The sequence below is a fragment of the Moschus berezovskii genome, chromosome 10 (genome assembly GCF_049115385.1).
Source record: "Moschus berezovskii isolate FMDL1 chromosome 10, NW_MosBer_1.0, whole genome shotgun sequence".
NCBI lineage: Eukaryota > Metazoa > Chordata > Mammalia > Artiodactyla > Moschidae > Moschus > Moschus berezovskii.
In genome coordinates this window covers 47,651,684-47,674,842 of record NC_142469.1, presented here as the reverse complement: position 1 = coordinate 47,674,842, position 23,159 = coordinate 47,651,684, and the positions used below count along the sequence as shown (strand labels likewise).

Here is a 23,159-nt window from a genome sequence, read left to right as displayed (position 1 = left end):
TGTTGCCTGATGGCCTCCTCCCCCGACAAGTATGCCTTGCCCACAGCTGTGGCTGCAGGGGATTAATATATAGGGAGGGGCCTGTGGCAGCCGCCACCCCAGCCCCAGCTGGACTGCACTCACCATACTTTGGAGTCAGCCTGCCCTGGCAGAGGCCCCCAGGCTTCTCATTTTCCATTCCTTTCTGTGGCTAAGGGGTGGGGATGAGGGGCCTGGGAGGGAAGGCTGCTCACCATAGGCTAGGGCTTGAAGAATCTGAGTTTGCTGATTTAAGTAAAGAATCTCTGTCTTTAAAAACAAGTAAAGAAAGAAATGCAAATGAAATTCCTTCCTACAAGTTTAAATTTTGCTTTTTATCTCACATATTTTAGAATATGTGACACAGACAATAAAGCAAAACAAAAAAAAGTAGTTTATTGTGGTAGGCGCTAGAATAAACAAAGATCACTTGAACACTACTGTGCTCTCAAAAAATAGAACATAAAACCAAATTGTATATAGTAAACTTAAATATTAAAGGAGGTAATGTGGAGATGTTTTAGGAGCATTAAATACTGAACTAACTGTGCCTCGGGATCTGGAGAAGAGTCAGAAACCTTTTCAAAGAGGAGGCAGTTTTTGAGTGGGGCTTTTTAGAATGAGTAGGAATTCACCCAGTGGCAACTCTAGAATGTCTGTTGGAGGAGTGAATGGCAGCCATCTAGACAGCAGGAAAAACTGGAGAACTTGTCTTAAAGTTGTATTCGCATGGCAAGCACACTATTTTTACTTAGAACTCATGTTTATTAGGGTTACTGACTGATGAAGATCATAAGGATAATGCTAAAAGCTCAAGTTTTATCCTTGTAGGCAATGGGGAACCTTTAAAAGATTTAATCAGGACAATCATATAGGCATTTTATGAAAAGAACACTCACAGCAGTGGATTTTTTTTTTTTTTTTGCAGTACCAAGACTAAAGCATAATTAAAGCAGCTAAAGATCTAAAGGAGGTTGAGGTGGAAGTGGAAAGGAAGAGGGGTCAGATTAAAGAGATAGTTACGATAGCGAAGAACAAGAATTGATGGTTATGTAGATAGATATGGCATGTGAAACAGTGATGACTCTAAGGTTACAAATTTAGTTAATTGGAATGCTACTAAACATAATATGCAAATGGTCACCCAAAACAAAGAACCAGAAACATAAATATTTTAGATTTTTTCTCTTGGGCAGATCATACTATTCAAAAAGACTCTGCCAATATTCTATCTGGCTGCCAGCATTCTGAGATCCCAACAGTGGAAAAAGATTGTAGGTCTTTGCATTCTGTTAGTAAACCTTTATTTAATTACCCTATTTTTAGCAAAATGCTCCTTCCCTCAAATATGCTGTGCTTCTTATGCCTCCCTCTGTTTCACTTTTTCCAGAGATCAGAACTTCAGGGGTATTCTGCTGAAATCAGGGCGAGACAGAGTTGTAGGGAGGGTGGAAAGAAGAGAAGAGAAAGGCAAGGAAGAAAGGGAAAGGTATACCAGTTGAATGCAGAGTTCCAGAGAATAGCAAGAAGAGAAGCCCTTCTTAAATGAACAATTCAAAGAAATAGAAAAAAACAATATAATGGGAAAGACTAGAGATCTCTTTAGGAAAACTGGAGATATCAAGGGAACATTTCAAGCAAGGAGGCGCACAATAAAGGCTCATAAGTTAGGACCTAACAGAAGCAGAGGAGATTAAGAAGCAGTGGCAAGAATATACAGACCTATACAAAAAAGGTATGACTGAGATAGTCACGATGGTGTGGTCACTCAGCTAGAACCAGACAACTGGAGTGTGAGGTCAAGTGGGCCTTAGGAAGCATTACTATAAACAAAGCTAGTAGAGGTGATGGAATTCCAGCTGAGCGATTTAAAATTCTAAAAGATGATGCTGTTAAAGTGCTGAACTCAATATGTCAGCAAATTTAGAAAACTCAACTGTGGCCACAGGACTGGAAAAGGTCAGTTTTCATTTCATTCCCAAAAAAGGCAGTGCCAAAGAATGTTCAGACTGCCATACATTTGCACTCATTTCACATGCTAACAGGGTTATGCTCCAAATCCTTCAAGCTAAGCTTTAGCAATATGTGAACCAAAAATTTCCAGACCCTCAAGCTGGATTTCAAAGAGGCAGAGGAACCAGAGATCAAATTGCCAACCTATTTTGAATCATGGAGAAAGCAAGGGAGTTCCAGAAAAACATCTATTTCTGCTTCACTGACAATGCTAAAACTTTTGTGTGGATAACACCAAACTGTGGAAAATTCTTGAAGAGATGGAAATACCAGACCACCTTATCTGTCTCCTGAGAAACTTAAATGCAGGTCAAGAAGCAACAGTTAAAACCGGATATGGAACAATAGATTGGTTCAAAATTGGGAAAGGAGTACATCAAGGCTGTATATTATCATCCTGCTTATTTAACTTATATGCAGAGTACATCATGTGAAATGCTAGGCTGGATGAATCTAAAGCTGGAATCAAGACTGGCAGGAGAAATATCAACAACCTCAGATATGCAAATGGTACCACTCTAATGGTGTAAAGTGAAGAGGAATTAAAGAGCCTCTTGATGAAGGTGAAAGAGGAGAGTGAAAAAGCTGGCTTGAAATGCAAAGGTCAAAAAACTAAGTTCATGGCATCTGGTCCTATCACTTCATAGAAAATAGATGAGGGAAAAGTGGAAACAGTAACAGATTTTATTTTCCTGGGTCACTGCAGACCAGTGACTGCAGCCATGAAATTTTAAAACAAGACTCGCTCCTTGGAAGGAAAACCATAACAAATCTAGACAGCGTATTAAAAAACAGAGACATTGCTTTGCTGACAAAGGTCCAAATAGTCAAAGCTGTGGTTTTTCCAGGAGTCATGTCCAGAGGTGAGTATTAGAATAATGAAGACTGAGCACTGAAGAATTGATGCTTTCAAATTCTGTATTGGAGAAGACTCTTGAGAGTCCCTTGGATAGCAGGAAGATCAAACCAGTCAATCCTGAAGGACATCAACCCTGAATATTCATTAGAAAGACTGATGCTAAAATGAAGCTCCAATCCTTTGGCCACCTGATGCAAAGAGCTGACTCATTGGAAAAGACCTCGATCCTAGGAAAGGTGGAAGGCAAAAAGAGAAAGGGGCAGCAGAGGATGAGATAATTAGATAGCATCACTGACTCAGTGGACATGAATTTGAGCAAACTTTGGGAGATAGTGAAGGACAGAGGAGCCTGGTGTACTACATATAGCCCATGGGGTCACAAAGAGTTGGACACAACTTAGCAACTGAACAACAGCATTGTAAACAAACTTTCAGGTAATCATCTTTTTAGCTTCTCCACCTACATTTTCAGAGGTACCTGAGGTCCCGCATTTCCTGGGTTGTTTGAGAGTTCTAAAATGTAATTTTCTTGCTTTTTCTCCCCTACTGCAGGCTTAGGATTCAGTTTTCCTGGTTCTGCTGTCAGTTATCATTAGACCATCTGCTTTCCAGCTTCCAGTATTCTTACTTTTCTTTCCACCTGTTCTCTATGTCTTTATGTGTCTTTAAAAAAGGGGGATGGGGGGACTTCCCTGGGGTTCAGTGGTAAACAGTGCCTGCAAATGCAAAAGACACAGGTAGATCCCTGGTCTGGGAAGATTCCACATGCTACGGGGCAACTAAACCTGTGCACTAGTGACTTACTAGCAAAATTTTTGCTTCCTGTCCATGAAACTCTATGCTTTGCTAGCCTAGAGGTGTTAGTTCCAAAAGGTGGAATGTTTCCACCAGGCGACACAACAGGCGACAACACAATGATTCCATTTAACTGGAAGTTAAGGCTGCCGCCTGGCCAAATTGAGTTCCTCATGAATCTTAATCAGTAAGCACAGAAGGAAATTTCTGTGTTGACTGGGGTGATTGATCCTGACTACCAGGGGAAAACTGCACTATTGCTTTACATGAAGGTAAGGAAGAGTATGTCTGAAATACAGGAGGTCCCTTAGTATCACCATACCCTGTGATTAAGGCCAGTGGAAAACTACAACAACCCAATCCATTCAGGACTACTAATAACCCAGACCCTTTAGGAATAAAGATTTGGGTCACTCCACCAGGTAAATAACCATAATCAGCTGAAGTGCTTGCTGAAGACAAAAGGAATACAGAATTGGCAGTGGAAGTAGGTAGTTATAAATACCAGCTATGATCAAAAAGATAGTTATAGAAATGAGGATGTAATTGTCATGAGTATTCTTCCTTATTTTGTTATGAGTATGGGTTTATGTATCTTAAATATCTTTGCTTTCTTCCCTCTCTTATTCCTTTATCATATAAAATATTTGGTTTTATATCATAGTATTTAAGTATTGTTAATTTTATATCATACAGTTTAAGTTATGTGATATCAAAGAACAGGATAAACACTATTCTAGGATAATACCTCCTCTTCTGCAGATGTGGTTAGTATTTTTCTGTCCATATACAGGATAGTTGTATCATCTTAGGTAGAATTATGACATTTTTGTCTTTATTTAGAGATTAAATTTGTTTTAAGGAGAGGCACATGGGTGCCAGGTTTACAAGGAGTGGATTTGTGATGGTTAATTTTATGTGTCAGCTTAACTGGGCCATTGGGTGTTCAGCATTTAGTAAAATTATTCAGGGTGGTCTGTGAGGATGTCTTGGGGTAAGCCAACATTTGAATGAGTACCCTGAGTAAAGCAGATTGCTCTGCCTAATATGGGTAACCTTATCCAATCAAGCAGAGACCTAAATAGAACAAAAAGGTTGAGTAAGAGGTAACTCCTCCTACCTGACTGCTTTGAGCTAAGACATCGACTTTTTCCCCTGTCTTTGGACTTGAACTGAAACATTAGCACTTTTTGGGTCTTGAGTCTGCCAGCTTTTAGACTGGAATTTATACCATTGGCTCTCCTGGTTCTTAGGCCTTCAGACTCAGACTGTACCTACACATCAGTTCTAGATCTCCAGCTTGCCCATTGCAGATCTTAGAAACTCTCAGCCTCCAAAATCATGTGGGGCAATTCCTCATAATAAATACCCCTCCCTCCCCATGTATATCTGTATCTACATATCTATATTGTATCTCCTATTGGTTCCATTTCTCTGGAGAATCCTAATATAGATACCTTAATTATAAATAGAAAGGTGATTGTACCATTTAAAAAAATCTTACTAATTATTCAATTCTTATTAATAACCATACACTATAGATTTTATGTATCTCTTAACAGTTTCAAAGTATGTTCTATTATTTATTGTTTACTATCCATTAAGTTTCCTGGGATAAGTAGATTGCTAGAAAAATCAATAGGATGTATTTCTATTCAATACACCTTTTTAAATATAAAAATTTAAATATTCTTTGTAAGTTAAGTCATATTCACCATGTACGTGCCAATAGAAGCAGGAGGAAGCAAATGTTACAAACAAGGTAAAATTATGAATATGTGTGTCTCAGAGAAGTGGATGTTGTTCACTTTACCTATGGCCTCATTTGGAGCTAGTACCACTTGTTATTATCCCTTACTTGAAGACCTGGCCAATGTTAAATGGTTTGCTTTCCCTCTTTTGTAAACTATTTTCCTTCCAATTCTAATTCTGCCCAATTACTCTATTGAAGTAAAGTCATTTAATCTCCCCTGTTCTGATTGATATTTTAATTATTAAGTTATTTCCAGCTGCGTCCACCTCAACTTTGTTTGAAGATCAGAGAGCTATGCTTTCTGTATTTGAATAATAAAACTAGGGACTGGGTCATTTTTTTTCCTCCCCAAAATTAGAGAAAGTTCAGTTCAGTTTAGTTCAGTCGCTCAGTTGTGTCTGATTCTTTGCGACCCCATGAATCACAGCACGCCAGGCCTCCCTGTCCATCACCAACTCCCGGAGTTCACCCAAACTCATATGCATCAAGTCAGTGATGCCATCCAGCCATCTCATCCTCTGTCATCCCCTTCTCCTCCTGCCCCCAATCCCTCCCAGGATAAGGATCTTTTCCAGTGAGTCAACTCTTTGCATGAGGTGGCCAAAGTATTGGAGTTTCAGCTTTAGCATCAATCCGTCCAGTGAACACCCAGGACTGATCTCCTTTAGGATGGACTGGTTGGATCTCCTTGCAGTCAAGGAACTCTCAAGAGTCTTCTCCAACACCACAGTTCAAAAGCATCAATTCTTCGGCTCTCATTACCCTTTAAGAAAAACTGTGCCATTTTTTCTGAGTACCATGAAGGAGATAGTTGCCTATCTGTTCCCTTTTGTTAGTCTGCTAACATTTTAAAGAGTATAACAACTATTTAAAACAATTACTTTGTTTTACAGCAAATCAATCAATCAATCTTGGACTTGTCATATGTGAACTAAGATCTCATTTTGATTCTCCTGGATACCTAGATTGTATTCCTAGGTCTTCAGAGACAGAGATTCTCTGTGCACTTGAGAATAACTACTGGCTGATATGACAGGGGCAATAATGTGACGTGGGACTTGCCAGTAGGCTTCCATCAAGACAGCCTGTCTGATGGATCTCTTGATTTCAACAAACAAAAACCAACTCACTCAACTTAAGCAAAAAGTAGAAAATTTAAGGATGAAACCAAGGCCATGTCTCAGGATGGGACTGAAACTGTGCACCAGACACTCTCTTTGTTCCACTTTATGTCTCTTTACCCCAGTGTTCATGGTAGAAAAAATGCTGAACAAACTCCAGTTTTTATATCTCATGCATTAACGATTTCAACCTAGACAAAGACCAGATCTTTTACTCCCAATTTCAAGTTTTCTAAGGATGAATCTGTTCAGCCCAAACTTACAGCCAGGACAAAAATTGGGGGTCATAATTCATACTCATGGCTGCCTGGAGGCTATCCTGTTACCATGTAGATGAGAGCAACTTCCCTAAAAGTCTGCAGAGAAGGGAGGCTGGATGACAGACTTAACAGGTATCTACTGCAAGGCCCTCCCTCATGGAAAACTGATCTTAAACAGTAGCCTACTGGAGTCCATGCTGTGGATAGAATTAAGATAGGTTAGGTAAAAGGAATTTTGAGGCAGTTGGGCATTTTGGGATCACTTTAATATTTATCATATATTTTTAAAAATATATAGCTCATTATTTGAACAATTCTTATACAAAGAGATTTAATCAACTGTAGCAAATTTATTCCTGGATTTTGAGCCATCTTCAAATTCAAATGTATGTTAATTATCCAGGTCAGCTTTGCAGAGGTTCAACTCAATTGTCATAGAGCCTGAAATGATCATAATGTACAAGCAGTGACTCAACTGTTTTTATCCTGTAAACCAATGGGTTCCAGTCTAAGATCCCTGGACATCTAGGAGTCCATAAGGGAAGAACTGAAGATCCATAAGCTTTTTGCAGTATTTCATACAGTTGAAAGGAAATCATATACTTACCTGACTCAAATTTCTGGGACTTCCCTGATGGTCCAGTGGTAAAGAATCCATTTTCCAATACGGGGGATGTGAGTTTGATCACTGGCAAGGGAACTAATATTCTACATGCCAGGAGCAGCTAAGCCCACGCACCGCAACTACTGAGCCTGAATGCCACAACTACAGAAGCCTGCACATCACAACAAAGACCCAGTGGTGTAGGAAAAAAATCGAATTTCTCTGTTTTATAATGGAATTGCATTAAGTCAGGGCAGCGAGTCTGTTTTTCAGTGCTGATCTTAAGCTCTGGTTTAATGCATCGATACCGACATCCATACTGATATATACACATACAGTGATTGGTTAAATAAATTCTAGGTCCACTTCCCATGGACTATCAGGGAAGTCCCAGAAATTTGAGTCAGGTAAGAATATGATTTCCTTTCAACTTTATGAACTACTGCAAAAAGCTTGTGGATCTTCAGTTCTTCCCTTATGGACTCTTAGATGTCCAGGGATCTCAGGCTGGAACCTACCGGTTTATAGGATAAAACAATTGTGAGTCACTGCTTGTCCATTATGGTCACTTCAGGCACTATGATACTTGGAGAGAGGTGATTTTAATACATGTTTATATGGCTGCTGTTATTCTGTTTAGACGGGCTTCCCTAGTAGCTCAGACAGTAAAGCATCTGCCTGCTGCTCAGGTGACCCGGGTTCAATCCCTGGTTAAGAAAGACCCCCTGGAGAAGAAAATGACAACCCACTCCAGGATTCTTTTTTTTTTTTATTTAAGTAATTAATTTATTTTTTATTGGAGGCAAATTATTTTACAATATTATATTGGTTGGTTTTGCCATACATTGACATGAATTCGCCCCGGGTTTACATAAGTTCCCCCTCCTGAACACCCCTCCCACCTCCCTCCTCCCTTTATCCTCCCTCTGGGTCATCCCCGCACACCAGCCCCGAGCATCCTATAACATGCATCGACCCTGAACTAGTGATTCATTTCACATATGACAACATATGTGTTTCAATGCCATTCTCCCAAATCATCCCACCCTCAGCCTCTCCCACAGAGTCCCAAAGACTGTTCTATATATCTGTGTCTCTTTTGCTGTCTCGTATACAGGGTTATCATTTGCATCTTTCTAAATTCCATATATATGCGTTAGTATACTGTATTGGTGTTTTTCTTTCTGGCTTACTTCACTGTGTATAATAGGCTCCAGTTTCATCCACCTCATTAGAACTGATTCAAATGTATTCTTTTTAATGGCTGAATAATACTCCATTGTGTATATGTACCAAAGCTGTCTTATCCATTCGTCTGCAGATGGATATCTAGGTTGCTTCCATGTCCTGGCTATTATAAACAGTGCTGCAATGAACATTGGCACTCCAGGATTCTTACCTGGAGAATTTCATGGACAGAGGAGCCTCGCAGGCTGCCATCCATGGGGTCGCAAAGAGTCAGACACAACTGAGTGACTAACACACACACACACACACACACACACACATATATTCTGTTTATAGGGGGTTTCACACACACACACACACACACACACACACACATATATTCTGTTTATAGGGGGTTTCCCTAGTAGCTCAGTGGTAAAGCATTCACTTGTCAAAGCAGGAGGCTCGGGTTCAATCCCTGAGTTGGGAAAATCCCCTGGAGAAGGAAATGGCAGCCCTCTCTAGTATTCTTGCTTGCATATCCCAGAGGAGCCTGGCAGGCTGCAGTCCAAGAGGTTGCAAAAGGGTTGGACACGACTGAGTGACTAAACAACAGCATTCTATTTATATTCTAAAGACTGTTGAAAGAGAAATTTGAAGTTCAAGATTACTAAAGTCATCTTTCCTGGAGATCTAGAAACATGAGATAATTAGCCAGCTCTCTAAAATAATGATCTCTTAGAAATCCTTTTACTTTCCTCTTAAAATATACTAAAATATCATCTACCCCATTATTAGAAAATATATTGATTAGGTGAATATAATGCCTTCATGACAGAGACCTGTGGGTAATAAGTTGTTTCCAGAAATGATCTGCCTTTACAACATGGATTTTAGGTCATCCTGTGAATGACAAGACCTTGATGTTTAGGATTTTCAGCAAGTCCTCATCTCCATAATGATAGTAAGCACTTGGTTATTTCTCTGCTTTATCCATGATTAGGCCCTCTGGATCCATATGTAAGGACAAAATGGACAGGAAGAACTTCTAAGATATTAACTCTCTATTTATAGTCCAAGTTGTCAGAAACCCTTTAAGCCCTAGGCAGTTGTACATATACTTGCCTAAAATCTACTTTGCAACAAAGCTATTCCTCTTCCTAAAGCAAGACATATCAGTAGGTCATTTTCAGCAGCCTTGAATTCATCTCTCTCACCTCACCAAGGTTCAAACTTCTACACTAAGTTGTTGTTCCACTCTACCCTTCAGAATAGTAATTAATCTTAAATCAGATGAGAAAACCCATAATTGCAACATCATCTTTAAATATACCCTCTACTTCAGTCTTAGAAATGATACATCTAAGTTTGAAAAGAAATTGATGGGATTAGAAGCAGTATTGAACACAAATTCTAACAGGAAACAGTTTTTGTTTTTTTTAAGCATTGTTTTAAATATAAAGCTACAAAAAATAAATATAAAGCTACACATTTATTGAAAATTGATTCATATGTGATGGACAAACCACTTCCCAAATGTGCTTCTTTGTAAAGCTATGAAAAGCAAGGAGAAGTAGGTAGGACATGCATTATTGAGTGTAAGGTCTTCTCACCCTTAAATGCTTGTACAGGATATTCTTTTTAAAACAAATGTAGTGAAAATTCCCCCTTTTTTCCTTGAAGCATCTGTGAGTCTTTCTTTAGATAAAATGAGCTTTTTTGGTGAGCACATGACAAGGAAGAGGTTCAGTGTAACAAGCAATCATGTTATTTTAAAAATCTCCATCTCAAATTAAGTTTACATATGGCAGCTTTTTAGAGAGGCTGGGTTGCAACATGTGAGCAATTTAAAAGTGTAACGTTTCATTTACAGGTTCAGAGTAGCTTTCAATTCCCGTACTAGTGTGCTTTCTAATTAAATCTTAATTGTACCATTCATTATGAATTGAAAGAAACACTGATATACTGGATTTTCTACAAGAGGAACACAAGATGGCCCTCATAAAATGGCTGGCTAATCCAAAGAAAAGGAGTAAAATGTAGAAATGATCCTTAAAATTAAAACCTAACATTTGAAGTTGCATGATTATTAAATTGTCACAAATATCTTTTTTATAGACCCAAATAATTTAAATATATATGATTAGTTATAGTATATCACCAGAATGCATGAGGAACAGTGAGTAGGTAGCAAATGTAATGAAAATGACACATCCTTTCATTTAAATTGCTACTTTATCATATATCAGTTTAATATATCCTTGTGAAATAAACATTTTTAATTGGTTTATCTTAAGGTCAGAAGAAGAAAGGACCAAAAACATAAGTGAAGCCAATGCTGCTTTCTCATGGGACAGGAGTTTTTCTGAATTGTAGGATAACTACATTTGTCTTATTATACCTCTTTGGCATATGCTTGGAATCTGAATTTTCAACATAGCATGAAATAATTTTCGAAAATAAATCAATGCCCCTTCCATTTTTAATTCCTCCTGTTTATAGTCATCATTCCTGAAATCTGGTGACTTCGAATTTAAAATTTAAATGAGCTCGTTCTCTTGCAAACAGCTCTATAGAGAATAAATGAAACAATAACTTTGGGAGGATATGGGGAAGAGGGAGGTGGGGGGGGTTCAAGAAGAGGAACACATGTACACCCAGGGCGGATTCGTGTCAATGTATGGCAAAATCAACCAATATATTAATGTAAAGTAATTTGCCTCCAATAAAAAAAATAAAAAATAAATACACTAAGAAAGTTTCCAACAACCTTGTGGAACTGAAGTTGAAAACAAAAGGTGTATTTCTGATATTCCAGAGAGCTGGAAGATAGCAACTCAGCCCTAGGTTTTTCGATTGTCTGGAACTGACCATTTATTTTTTTTTAGATATAAAGAAAATACATACTAATGTACCAAACACCCATGTATTCACAACCAGATCTTAACAACTAACGTTCTGTTGTGTTGTTTAAAGTCATCTTTATAAAAGTAATTTTTAAAATTCTCCTTCATTTTTCCTCTAACCCCATTCCCTCCTATTCCTTTCTCCCCAATCCAGGCTATAACCCTCCTAATTTGGTGTGAGTATTAGTATCTATGATAGTGTTAGTTGCTCAGTTGTGTCCAACTCTTTGCAGCCCCATGGACTGTATAGCCTGCCAGGCGACTCTGTTCATGGAATTCTCCAGGCAAGAATACTGGAGTGGGTAGCTATTTCCTTCTCCAAGGGATCTTCCCAATCCAGGGATTGAACTCAGGTCTTCTGCATTGCAGGCAGATTCTTTATTGTCTGAGCCATCAGGGAAGCCCATTAGTATCTACTGCTTCATAACAAATTACCCCAAAACTTGGTGGCTTAAAACAATACCATGTATTACCTTACAGTTTCTGTATATAGGAATATGTGTGGTGTAGCTGGATCGTCGGCTCAGGATCTTTCACAAGGCTTCCGATAGAGTGTCAGCTGGAGCTGCAGTCATCCCTAGGTTCAACTGGGGCAGAATCCACTTCCAGGTTCACTCACTGGTTGTTGGCAGGATTCAGTTCCTTGAGAATTGTTGTACTGAGGACTACAGTTCCTTCCTGACTCTTGGCTAGAGGCTGCCCTCAGTTCTTTGCCAGAAGAGCAGCTCACAACATGAAACTTACTTCATCAAAACTAGAAAAGCCAGAGCCAACAAAGGAGAAGTCACAGTTTTTTATACTTCATCTTGAAAGTAACTCTGTTCATTACAGGCAAGTCACTAAGCCTAGGCCAAACTTAAGGGGAGGAAATTATACCAGAGCATGAAGTCTAGGAGGCAGGATTCATTGAAAGCCATCTTGGGGGCTGGCTAATGTATATCACTTCATGGCAAATAGATGAAGAAACAATGGAAACATTAGCTGACTATTTTTCTGGGTTCCAAAATCACTGCAGATGGTGATTGCAGTCATGAAATTAAAATATGCTTACTCCTTGGAAGGAAAGTTATGACCAACCTAGACAGCATATTATAAAGCAGAGACATTACTTTGTCAGCAAAGGTCCATCTAGTCAAGGCTATGGTTTTTCCAGTGGTCATGTATGGATGTGAGAGTTGGACTACAAAGAAAGCTGATCACTGAAGAATTGATGCTTTTGAACTGTAGTGTTGGAGAAGACTCTTGAGAGTCCCTTGGACTGCAAGGAGATCCAACCAGTCCACCCTAAAGGAGATCAGTCCTGGGTGTTCATTGGAAAGACTGATGTTGAAGCTGAAACTCCAATACTTTGGCCACCTGATGCGAAGAGCTGACTCATTTGAAAAGGCCCTGATGCTGGGAAAGATTGAGGGCAGGAGGAGAAGGGGACGACAGAGGCTGAGATGGTTGGATGGCATCACTGACACAATGAACATGGGTTTAGGTGGACTCTAGGAGTTGGTGATGGACAGGGAGGCCTGGCATGCTGCGGTTCATGGGGTTGCAAAGAGTCAGACACAACTGAGCCACTGAACTGAACTGAATGTATATCTTTAAAATAGCTAATCATTATATACTTTGTCTAAGTATCTATCAGTGAACATTTTATATATATAAATATGTACAATGTTACATGTTTTCAATTTACATAAATGGTTTCATGTGTGAATTATTATGCATCTTGCTCTTTCATCTCAATGTTATATTTTTGACATCTATTCATTGATCTATTTAGATCTAGTTAGTACCTTGTATCCACTATTCAGTATTCAGTCTATGGATTAACACATTTTACTGAAAATTCTACTCATTCATTTTCCTATTAATGGACATTTAGTTCCTTTATTACTTTTTGGTGTTACAAATGAAGTGACAATTAGCATCTCTGGATATGACTCTTAGAGTACATAAGCAAGAATTTCTAAAAACCTAGAAGTTATTGAAATATTATTATATATTTGCAAATTGTTCTTCTAAAGTGATTATACCTGTTTATACTTATGCCAGTAGTTTAAGAGATTTACCTTTACCCAGTTTGCATGCCAACCCTTAGCTGGTAATACATGCTATCTCATTGTTATTTTACTTGTTTTTTTTTTTTCCCTGATTACCTATAAAGCTGATCATCTTTTCACATGTTGATAAATCATTTGGATTTTTTAATCTCTTCAGTCTCTGTTGCTCACATACTATGACCATCTTCCTACTGGATTGTTTGTGCTTTTTATTACACTTTGATTATATGCCTTTTGTTTTATAAAAAACAGTTTTAATATAGCCAAATATTAGTTCTTGGCCTTTATGATTTATGGTTTTTGTTTCTAATTCAAGAAATCTTCTGTGATCCAAGATGCTAAAGATACTGTCTATATTTTCTTCAAGCAGTTTACAAGTTTTGGTTTTTTACACTTAGAGCTCTAATCTATTTTAAATTTGCTTTTCTGTTTTGTGTGAAGTAGGGATCTTAATTTTCTGTATGAAAAGTGAGTTCCAACTTCATTTATTAACTCATCCGTCCTTTCACTCCTGATTTTAAATATCACTTCTGTCATAGATTAATATCCCTTAAAGGCATGAGTCTGTTTCTGGAATTTCTGTTTCACTCAGCTGATCTCTTTGAACATTCTTGAACCAATACCAAACTATTTTAATTGCCAAAACTTTATAATTACTAAATACTTTAAAGAACACTTCCCACTTCCTTGTTCATTTTTTTCAGAATTGTTTGGAATATTTGTAGATATTTTTTCTTCCATTTGCATTTTAATCAGATTCTCAAGTTGCATAAAAATCCAGGTGGGATTTTTATTGGAATTATTTTAAATTTACACATATCCTAAAACTGAGTCTTCCCAAACAAGAACATAGTTATTACCTCCATTTTTAATAAGCCTTCCTTATATCCTTTATAATATGCTGTAGTTTTCTTCTGTAAAGAAATATACATCTTTTGTTAGATTTAGTCCCAGATACCTTATAGTATGTTTAATATAGTGAATGTTATCTTTATTTCCTGTTAGATTTTTAATTTTTTATTGCTGATTTATAGAAATGCTGTTGATTTGTATGTTATAAATTTTGCCATTAATTTTACAAGATTGTCTATAATTTACCTTAAATTTTCCATGTAGATTATTGTAGCATTTTCAAATAAGGACAATTTTTACTTTTTCTTTTGGGGTGTATATTTGTCATTTGTTTTGGCCATCCAGCATCTCAACTCCTTTCTGTGTTTAAGGAACTTCCTGCATTATGAATCTGGTTGTAAGACAAAGACTTCTTCCTCTTTAGGAGCTTAAAATATTTCAGACTTCTCTCCCAGCCTTCCTTGTAGCTGAGGAATAGGCATTTAATGACACTGGCAGTGACAGCAGTGACGGAAACAATAGTGATGGAGCAGAGGCGGCATTGGTGTTAGCAGGAACAGCAGCTGCAGTCAGCTTGCAGGAGTAGAGGCGACAGTGGTCTAACAGTCATGTCTGAGGCTCAGCGGTGGCAGCAAAGGATTTCTTCTCAGACTATTTCTACCACATGTTACGGGCTCTTGTGGAAATGCAGCTTTAAGCCTGGTTTTTCAACTCTCCCAATGATTCTGTCAGCTGACAGATATTCTTGTTATAAGCTCTTTCTGCTTAATCAGCTAGAGTCAACAGTATCTATTGCTCATAACTAAGAACAGTAAAGCATATATTTTGGATCTTTAAACCTCTAAATCTCAGTGGATTTGCAAGGATCTCTGTATAATGTTGAATAATAGGAGTGATAGTATATAGTATTATCTTGTTCCCAACTTTAAAAGGGAATTTTTCTGAAGTTTGAAAATACTTAGCATACTATTTGTATATGTTTTTAGTAGATACCAAATAATCAGGTTAGGGAAATTCTCTTCTATTAATATTTTACTGAGAGGTTATTTAAAATCATGAGTGGGGATTGCATTTTATCAAATGATTTTAAATGTATCTTTTGAGATAATCATATAATACTTATTCTTTGGTATGTTAATATGGTCAATTAAATTAATAGTTACCTAACGTTATTGTTTTTGCACTCAATTTATTTTGCATTTGTGCTCATGAGATTAAAGTTTTATTTTCTTCTACTTCACTTTGGGTTTCAAGGTTATTCCAGCTTCATAAAATGAGTTTGGTAGCTTTCCCTCTCTCCTTTTTTCTAGGACAGTTTGCAAAGATACAATTTTTCTTTCTTCATGGACTGGTATAACTCACCTATGCCTGTATATTAATCTTTTTTAATTTTTGGTATTTTATGATGCCTTGACATCTTGGGGCCTTATAGACTTGAGGAGGGACTGCCCCTTCCTGGACTAGACTATTCATAGAGATAACAAACAATTTTGCCTTTGAGCATGTCTTTGTTCATGAACTTCCAGATGTACAAACTGGATTTAGAAAAGGCAGAAGAACCAGAGGTCAAATTGTCAACCTTTCTTGGATCATAGAGAAAGCAACAGAGTTCCAGAAAAACATCTATTTCTGCTTTACTGACTACATAAAGCCTTTGACTATATGGATCGCAACAAACTGTGGAAAATTCTCAGAGAAGAGAATTCCAGACCACCTTACCTGTCTCCTGAGAAACCTGTATGCAGGTCAAGAAGCAACCAGTAGAACTGGACATAGAGCAACTGACTGGTTCAAAACTGGGAAAGGAGTACAAAAAGACTATATTGTCACTCTGCTTATTGAACTTCTCTGAAGAGTACATCAGGTGAAGTGCTGGGCTGGATGAATCCCAAGCTGGAATTAAGACTGCTGGAAGAAATATCAGCAACCTCAGATATGCAGTTGATACCACTCTAATGGCAGAAAGCGAAGAAGAACCAAAGAGCCTCTTGATGAACGTGAGAGAGGAGTGAAAAACCTGGCTTAAAACTCAGCATTCAAAAAGCTCAGACCATGGGATCTGGTCCCATCACTTCATGGCAAATAGATAGGAGAACAATGAAAACAGTGACAGATTTTATTTTCTTGGGCTCCGGAATCACTGCAGACAGTAACTGCAATCATGAAATTTAAAGACGCTTGCTCCTTGGAAGGAAAGCTATGACCAACCTAGACAGCATATTAAAAGGAAGAAACATCACTTTATTGACAAAGGTCCACATAGTCAAAGCTATGGTTTTTCCAGTAGTCATGTACAGAGGTGAGAGATGGACCATAAAGACAGCTGAGCGCTGAAGAATTGATGCTTTCAAATTGTGATTCTGGAGAAGACTCTTGATGGCTTACCTGGTGGCTCAGTTAATCTGCCTGCAATGCAGGAGACTGGCTGCAGTGCAGGAGACCTGGGTTTGATCCCTGAGTCAGGAAGATCCCCTGGAGAAGGAAATGGCAACCCACTCCAGTATTCTTCCCTGGGAAATCCCATGGACAGAGGAGCCTGGTGGACTCTAGTCTATGGGTTCATAAGAGTCAGACATGACTTAGTGACTGCTTGAGAGTCCCGTGGACAGCAAGGAGATCAAACTAGTTAATCCTAAAGGAAACAACCCTGTGTATTCATTGGAAGGACTGATGAAGCTCCAATACTTTGGCTGCCTGCATTGGGCAAAAAACCTGATGCTGGGGAAGGTTGAGGGCAGGAGGAGAAAGGGGAAACAGAGGAGGAGATGGTTGGATGGCATCACTGACTCAATGGACAGGAGTTTGAGCAAGCTTTGGGGTATAGTGAAGGACAGGGAAGCCTGGCATGCTGCAGTCCATGGGGTCACAAAGAGGCAAACACGACTTAGTGACTAAACAACAACGTCTTTGTTGTGCAAACCAAACAACCTTAAGTCTAGATCTCCCTCCTTTTATCGGAGTGCTGTAGTCTGGGACTTTTATGCCCCAGTGGTAAATCATCCTAGGGCCAGTACTGGACAACTAGGGACTACCCCCTTATAGCCCAGAGCCTGCCAAAAGTATTCAAACTATCCAGTTCTAAACATGCTCAGTTTGCCTACCATGCCCCATCCATTCCTTCCCACTAAAAACCATAATCAAGGATCTGGCTATACCTTCCTCCTTGCTCCTTCTGCCTCTAGATCATCCCTGCTACTTTCATGTGTGGCCCTTCTGCTTGGCATGTTATGCCTTCTATTTCTAGAGATATGAAAGTATAAAAACTTCTTCCTTCATAACAATAACTTTTGTGTCTTAAGGTCTTAATACCTGATTAGGACAGATCCTGAGTATATTTTAAAACAGTCTTATACTTTTCAATCTGATTTTGGTGTTGACCATCTGGTGATGTCCATGTGTAGAGTCTTCTCTTGTGTTGTTGGAAGAGGGTGTTTGCTATGACCAGTGCGTTCTCTTGGCAAAACTCTATTAGCCTTTGCCCTGCTTCATTCCGTACTCCAAAGCCAAATTTGCCTTGTTACTCCAGGTATTTCTTGACTTCCTACTTTTGCATTCCAGTCCCCTATAATGAAAAGGACATCTTTTTTGGGTGTTAGTTCTAAAAGGTCTTGTAGGTCTTCATAGACTCGTTCAACTTCAGCTTCTCTAGCATTGCTGGTTGGGGCATAGGCTTGGATTACCGTGATATTGAATGGTTTGCCTTGGAAACGAACAGAGATCATTCTGTTGTTTTTGAGATTGCATCCAAGTACTGCATTTCGGACTCTTTTGTTGACCATGATGGCTACTCCATTTCTTCTAAGGGATTCCTGCCCACAGTAGTAGATATAATGGTCATCTGAGTTAAATTCACCCATTGCAGTCCATTTTAGTTCACTGATTCCTAGAATGTCGACGTTCACTCTTGCCATCTCCTGTTTGACCACTTCCAGTTTGCCTTGATTCATGGACCTGACATTCCAGGTTCCTATGCAGTACTGCTCTTTGTAGCATCGGACCTTGCTTCTATCACCTGTCACATCCACAACTGGGTATTGTTTTTGCTTTGGCTCCATCCCTTCATTCTTTCTGGAGTTATTTCTCCACTGATCTCCAGTAGCATATTGGGCACCTACCGACCCAGGGAGTTCCTCTTTCGGTATCCTATCATTGTGCCTTTTCCTACTGTTCATGGGGTTCTCAAGGCAAGAATACTGAAGTGGTTTGCCATTCCCTTCTCCAATGGACCACATTCTGTCAGACCTCTCCACCATGACCCGCCGTCTTGGGTAGCCCCACAGGTCATGGCTTAGTTTCATTGAGTTAGACAAGGCTGTGGTCCATGTGATCAGATTGGCTAGTTTTCTGTGATTATGTTTTCAGTGTGTCTGCCCTCTGATGCCCTCTCGCAACACCTACCATCTTACTTGGGTTTCTTTTACCTTGAAAGAGGAACAACACAAGAGAAGACTCTACACATGGACATCACCAGATGGTCAACACCGAAATCAGATTGATTATATTCTTTGCAGCCAAAGATGGAGAAGCTCTATACAGTTAGCAAAAACAAAACCAGGAGCTGACTGTGGCTTAGATCATGAACTCCTTATTGCCAAATTCAGACTTAATTGAAGAAAGTAGGGAAAACCACTAGACCATTCAGGTATGACCTCAATCAAATCCCTTATGATTATACGGTGGAAGTGAGAAATAGATTTAAAGGATTAGATCTGATAGAGTGCCTGATGAACTATGGATGGAGGTTCGTGACATTGTACAGGAGACAGGGATCAAGATCATTCCCATGGAAAAGAAATGCAAAAAAGCAAAATGGCTGTCTGAGGAGTCCTTACAAATAGCTGTGAAAAGAAGAGAACTGAAAAGCAAAGGAGAAAAGGAAAGATACAAGCATCTGAATGCAGAGTTCCAAAGAATAGCAAGGAGAGATAAGAAAGCCTTCCTCAGTGATCAATGCAAAGAAATAGAGGAAAACAACAGAATGGGAAAGACTAGAAATCTCTTCAAGAAAATTAGAGATACCAAGGGAACATTTCATGCAAAGATGGGCTTGATAAAGGACAGAAATGGTATGGACCTAACAGAAGCAGAAGATATTAAGAAGAGGTGTCAAGAATACACAGAAGAACTGTACAAAAAAGAGCTTCATGACCCAGATAATCACGATGGTGTGATCACTCACCTAGAGCCAGACATCCTGGAATGTGAAGTCAAGTGGGCCTTAGAAAGCATCACTTCGAACAAAGCTAGTGGAGGTGATGGAATTCCAGTTGAGCTATTTCAAATCCTGAAAGATGATGCTGTGAAAGTGCTGCACTCAATATGCCAGCAAATTTGGAAAACTCAGCAATGGCCACAGGACTGGAAAAGGTCAGTTTTCATTCCAATCCCAAAGAAAGGCAATGCCAAAGAATGCTCAAACTACTGCACCATTGCACTCATCGCACACGCTAGTTAAGTATTGCTTAAAATTCTCCAAGCCAGGCTTCAGCAATATGTGAACCATGAACTTCCAGATGTTCAGGCTGGTTTTAGAAAAGGCAGAGGAACCAGAGATCAAATTGCCAACATCTGCTGGATCATGGAAAAAGCAAGAGAGTTCCAGAAAAACATCTATTTCTGCTTTATTGACTATGCCAAAGCCTTTGACTGTGTGGGTCACATAAACTGTGGAAAATTCTGAAAGAGATGGGAATACCAGACCACCTGACCTGACTCTTGAGAAACCTATATGCAGGTCAGGAAGCAACAGTTAGAACTGGACATGGAACAACAGACTGGTTCCAAATAGGAAAAGGAGTACGTCAAGGTTGTATATTGTCACCCTGCTTATTTAACTTATATGCAGAGTACATCATGAGGAACGCTGGGCTGGAAGAAGCACAAGCTGGAATCAAGATTGCCAGGAGAAATATCAATAACCTCAGATATGCAGATGACACCACTGTTATGGCAGAAAGTGAAGAGGAACTCAAAAGCCTCTTAATGAAAGTGAAAGAGGAGAGTGAATGTTGAAGCTCAACATTCAGAAAACAAAAATCATGGCATCTGGTCCCATCACTTCATGGGGAAACAGTGGAAACAGTGTCAGACTTTATTTTTTGGGGCTCCAAAATCACTGAAGATGCTGATTGCAGCCATGAAATTAAAAGACGCTTACTCCTTGGAAGGAAAGTTATGACCAACCTAGATAGTATATTAAAAAGCAGAGACATTACTTTGCCAACCAAGGTCCGTCTAGTCAAGGCTATGGTTTTTCCAGTGGTCATGAATGGATGTGAGAGTTGGACTGTGAAGAAAGCTGAGTGCCAGAGAATTGATGCTTTTGAACTGTGTTGTTGGAGAAGACTCTTGAGAGTCCCTTGGACTGCAAGGAGGTCTAACCAGTCCATCCTAAAGGAGATCAGTCCTGGGTGTTCATTGGAAGGACTGGATGCTAAACCTGAAACTCCAATACTTTGGCCACCTCATGCGAAGAGTTGACTCACTGGAAAAGACCCCTATGTTGGAAGGCATTGGGGGTAGGAGGAGACGGGGACGACAAAGGATGAGATGGCTGGATGGCATCACCAACTCGATGCACATGAGTCTGACTGAACTCCGGGAGTTGGTGATGGACAGGGAGGCCTGGCGTGCTGTGATTCATGGGGTCGCAGAGTCTGTCACGACTGAGCGAGTGAACTGAACTGAACTATACTTTTCAGGAATAGTTTTTTATACCAGCAAAATTTTCTTAACAGTTATTGCTCTATTCAGTTTTTCTGTTTCTTCTTGACTGTTAGTGATTTTTATTTTTCTAGAAAATTGACAATTATATCTTTTTCCAAACATACTGACAAAATTAATAAAATGCTCCTGATTTTTTAATTATTTACAACTTCTGTAGTTGTGTTGCCCTTTAAAATTTCTAATAATGTTCACTTAATGCCATTATCCTGTTTTCTTGATTATGTTATAAAAGGTATGTCTATCTTTTTGGTATTTTCAAACAAACTGCACTTGGTTTTATTAATCATATTTTTATTTTTCTGTTTGTTTTAATTTTAATTTCTGATTTTATCTTTATATTTTCTTTTACTCTACTTTCTATGGATTTTTTTTTGATAGCTTCTGATGTTGAATGCCTAATCCCATTTATTTTTAGTTGTTCTTATTTTCAAATACATTCTCCACTCCCCAGTTTTTCTCCATGTTCAAAAAACTCAATTAGTGTAATACTCCTGGCCTGTCCATCCCTTTACTTACTTCACTGCGGAGCAAGTAAAGAAACTTATTTGATTAGTGAATTTTAGAAGAGTTCTAAATTCTAAGAACTAAGGACATTTAACTTAACTCTTCTCCCTTCTTTTTGAAAGTTAATGATCAGCAAAGACCATGAGTTCTCCTCTGCTATTCCATGATATCTCACTTAGACAGAATCCAGTGTGAGGAAACCTGTCCACATCCAGTGTTCTTGTGTATAAACTCCCAGTTCTGGACCTATGTTCCCACCCTTGTGAGTCCTGGTTTGTTACTGTTTCTCCATGAAAGCAACCTAGTCCCTAAGATTACCATCTTTCTTACTTTCCTGTGTATCTTACAGAATGAAAGCATATTCCTTAGGGTTTGTAAATTGTAGACGCCATGTCAATGAAGTATACTTAATATTCTTCCAAGTTATAGTTACTGTGAAAATGATATAAAGGTATTAAATGAATATTGGAAAGGGGGGAAAAGTGGCTAATAATTATTCAACATTATAGAACAGCCATTATCACTATTCTTTATATATTCTTTTGCCATGGTATATATATATATTTTTTTTCATACTTGTAATCATGTAACATATCTAGCATATATATTTTTCATGTCTAGAATGTCTTCATACTTATAATTTTCAATGACAGCATATTTCATTGAGTATACATTTCATAATGTAACCACACCATATCACTTTCAGTTTTAACACTGTAATAAACATTTTCAGATATTTAATATTTCCTATCTTTTAAATTTTTCCTTGGGATTAATATTTATAGTTGTTGAATTAAATAAAGTGACCATTTTTGTGAATCTTAATGTGGGTTCCAGTTATATCCCAAATAACTGTTAGTTTATAATAATTCATGTAATGCGTGAGTACCTCAGTTATACCAAAACCTTGCCAAAATTGGATAATTTAAAAAAATTTTAATATAGGTGGGTTTTTTGTTATTAACTAGTACATTTGAACATATTTTGCTTTCTATAAAACCAGATTTCCCTCTTTTTTTCAGGAATATCTGTGATTTTCCCTACTGATTTTTTGAAGTTTCAATGTTTCCTTTTTCGGTGTGTATGAGTTATTTATATAAGATATGAATACTTTTGAGACACTTGCTATAAATTTTTGCTGGTACTTAAAAATATTTGAGATAACACACAAAAATATATACACAAACTTAAAATTAATATAAGGATTTTTTTAAAGCTGGAAAATAAAGAATGAATCTAATATGCTAATCATAGGAGCTAGCAAATGACCTATTGTGAAATTTAGCCCTATACTTAATCTATCAACATGAGATTCAACTCCTGGTCTGCCACTTAGTATTTACCTCTAATTTACCTATTTAACCTCTTGAAGCCACAGTGTTCCCATCTAGTAGTAACTGTACTTTTATAATAAGGAGTAAAAAAAAAAAAATGTGTAGAATTCCTGGCACCTGTTATTGGTAGTTATAAAATTCTCATTATTAGAAAAGGACAAACATAATTATCCTTTATAGAAGATGAAACTTT

At 38.2% G+C, this 23,159-nt stretch overlaps 1 pseudogene across 1 annotated transcript in view; it reads left to right on the top strand.

Moving 5' to 3' along the window:
- The window catches only part of LOC129560920 (protein Mis18-beta pseudogene), a 68,781-nt pseudogene that overhangs the window by 6,120 nt on the left and 39,502 nt on the right, over positions 1 to 23,159 (top strand). The window lies entirely within an intron of this gene.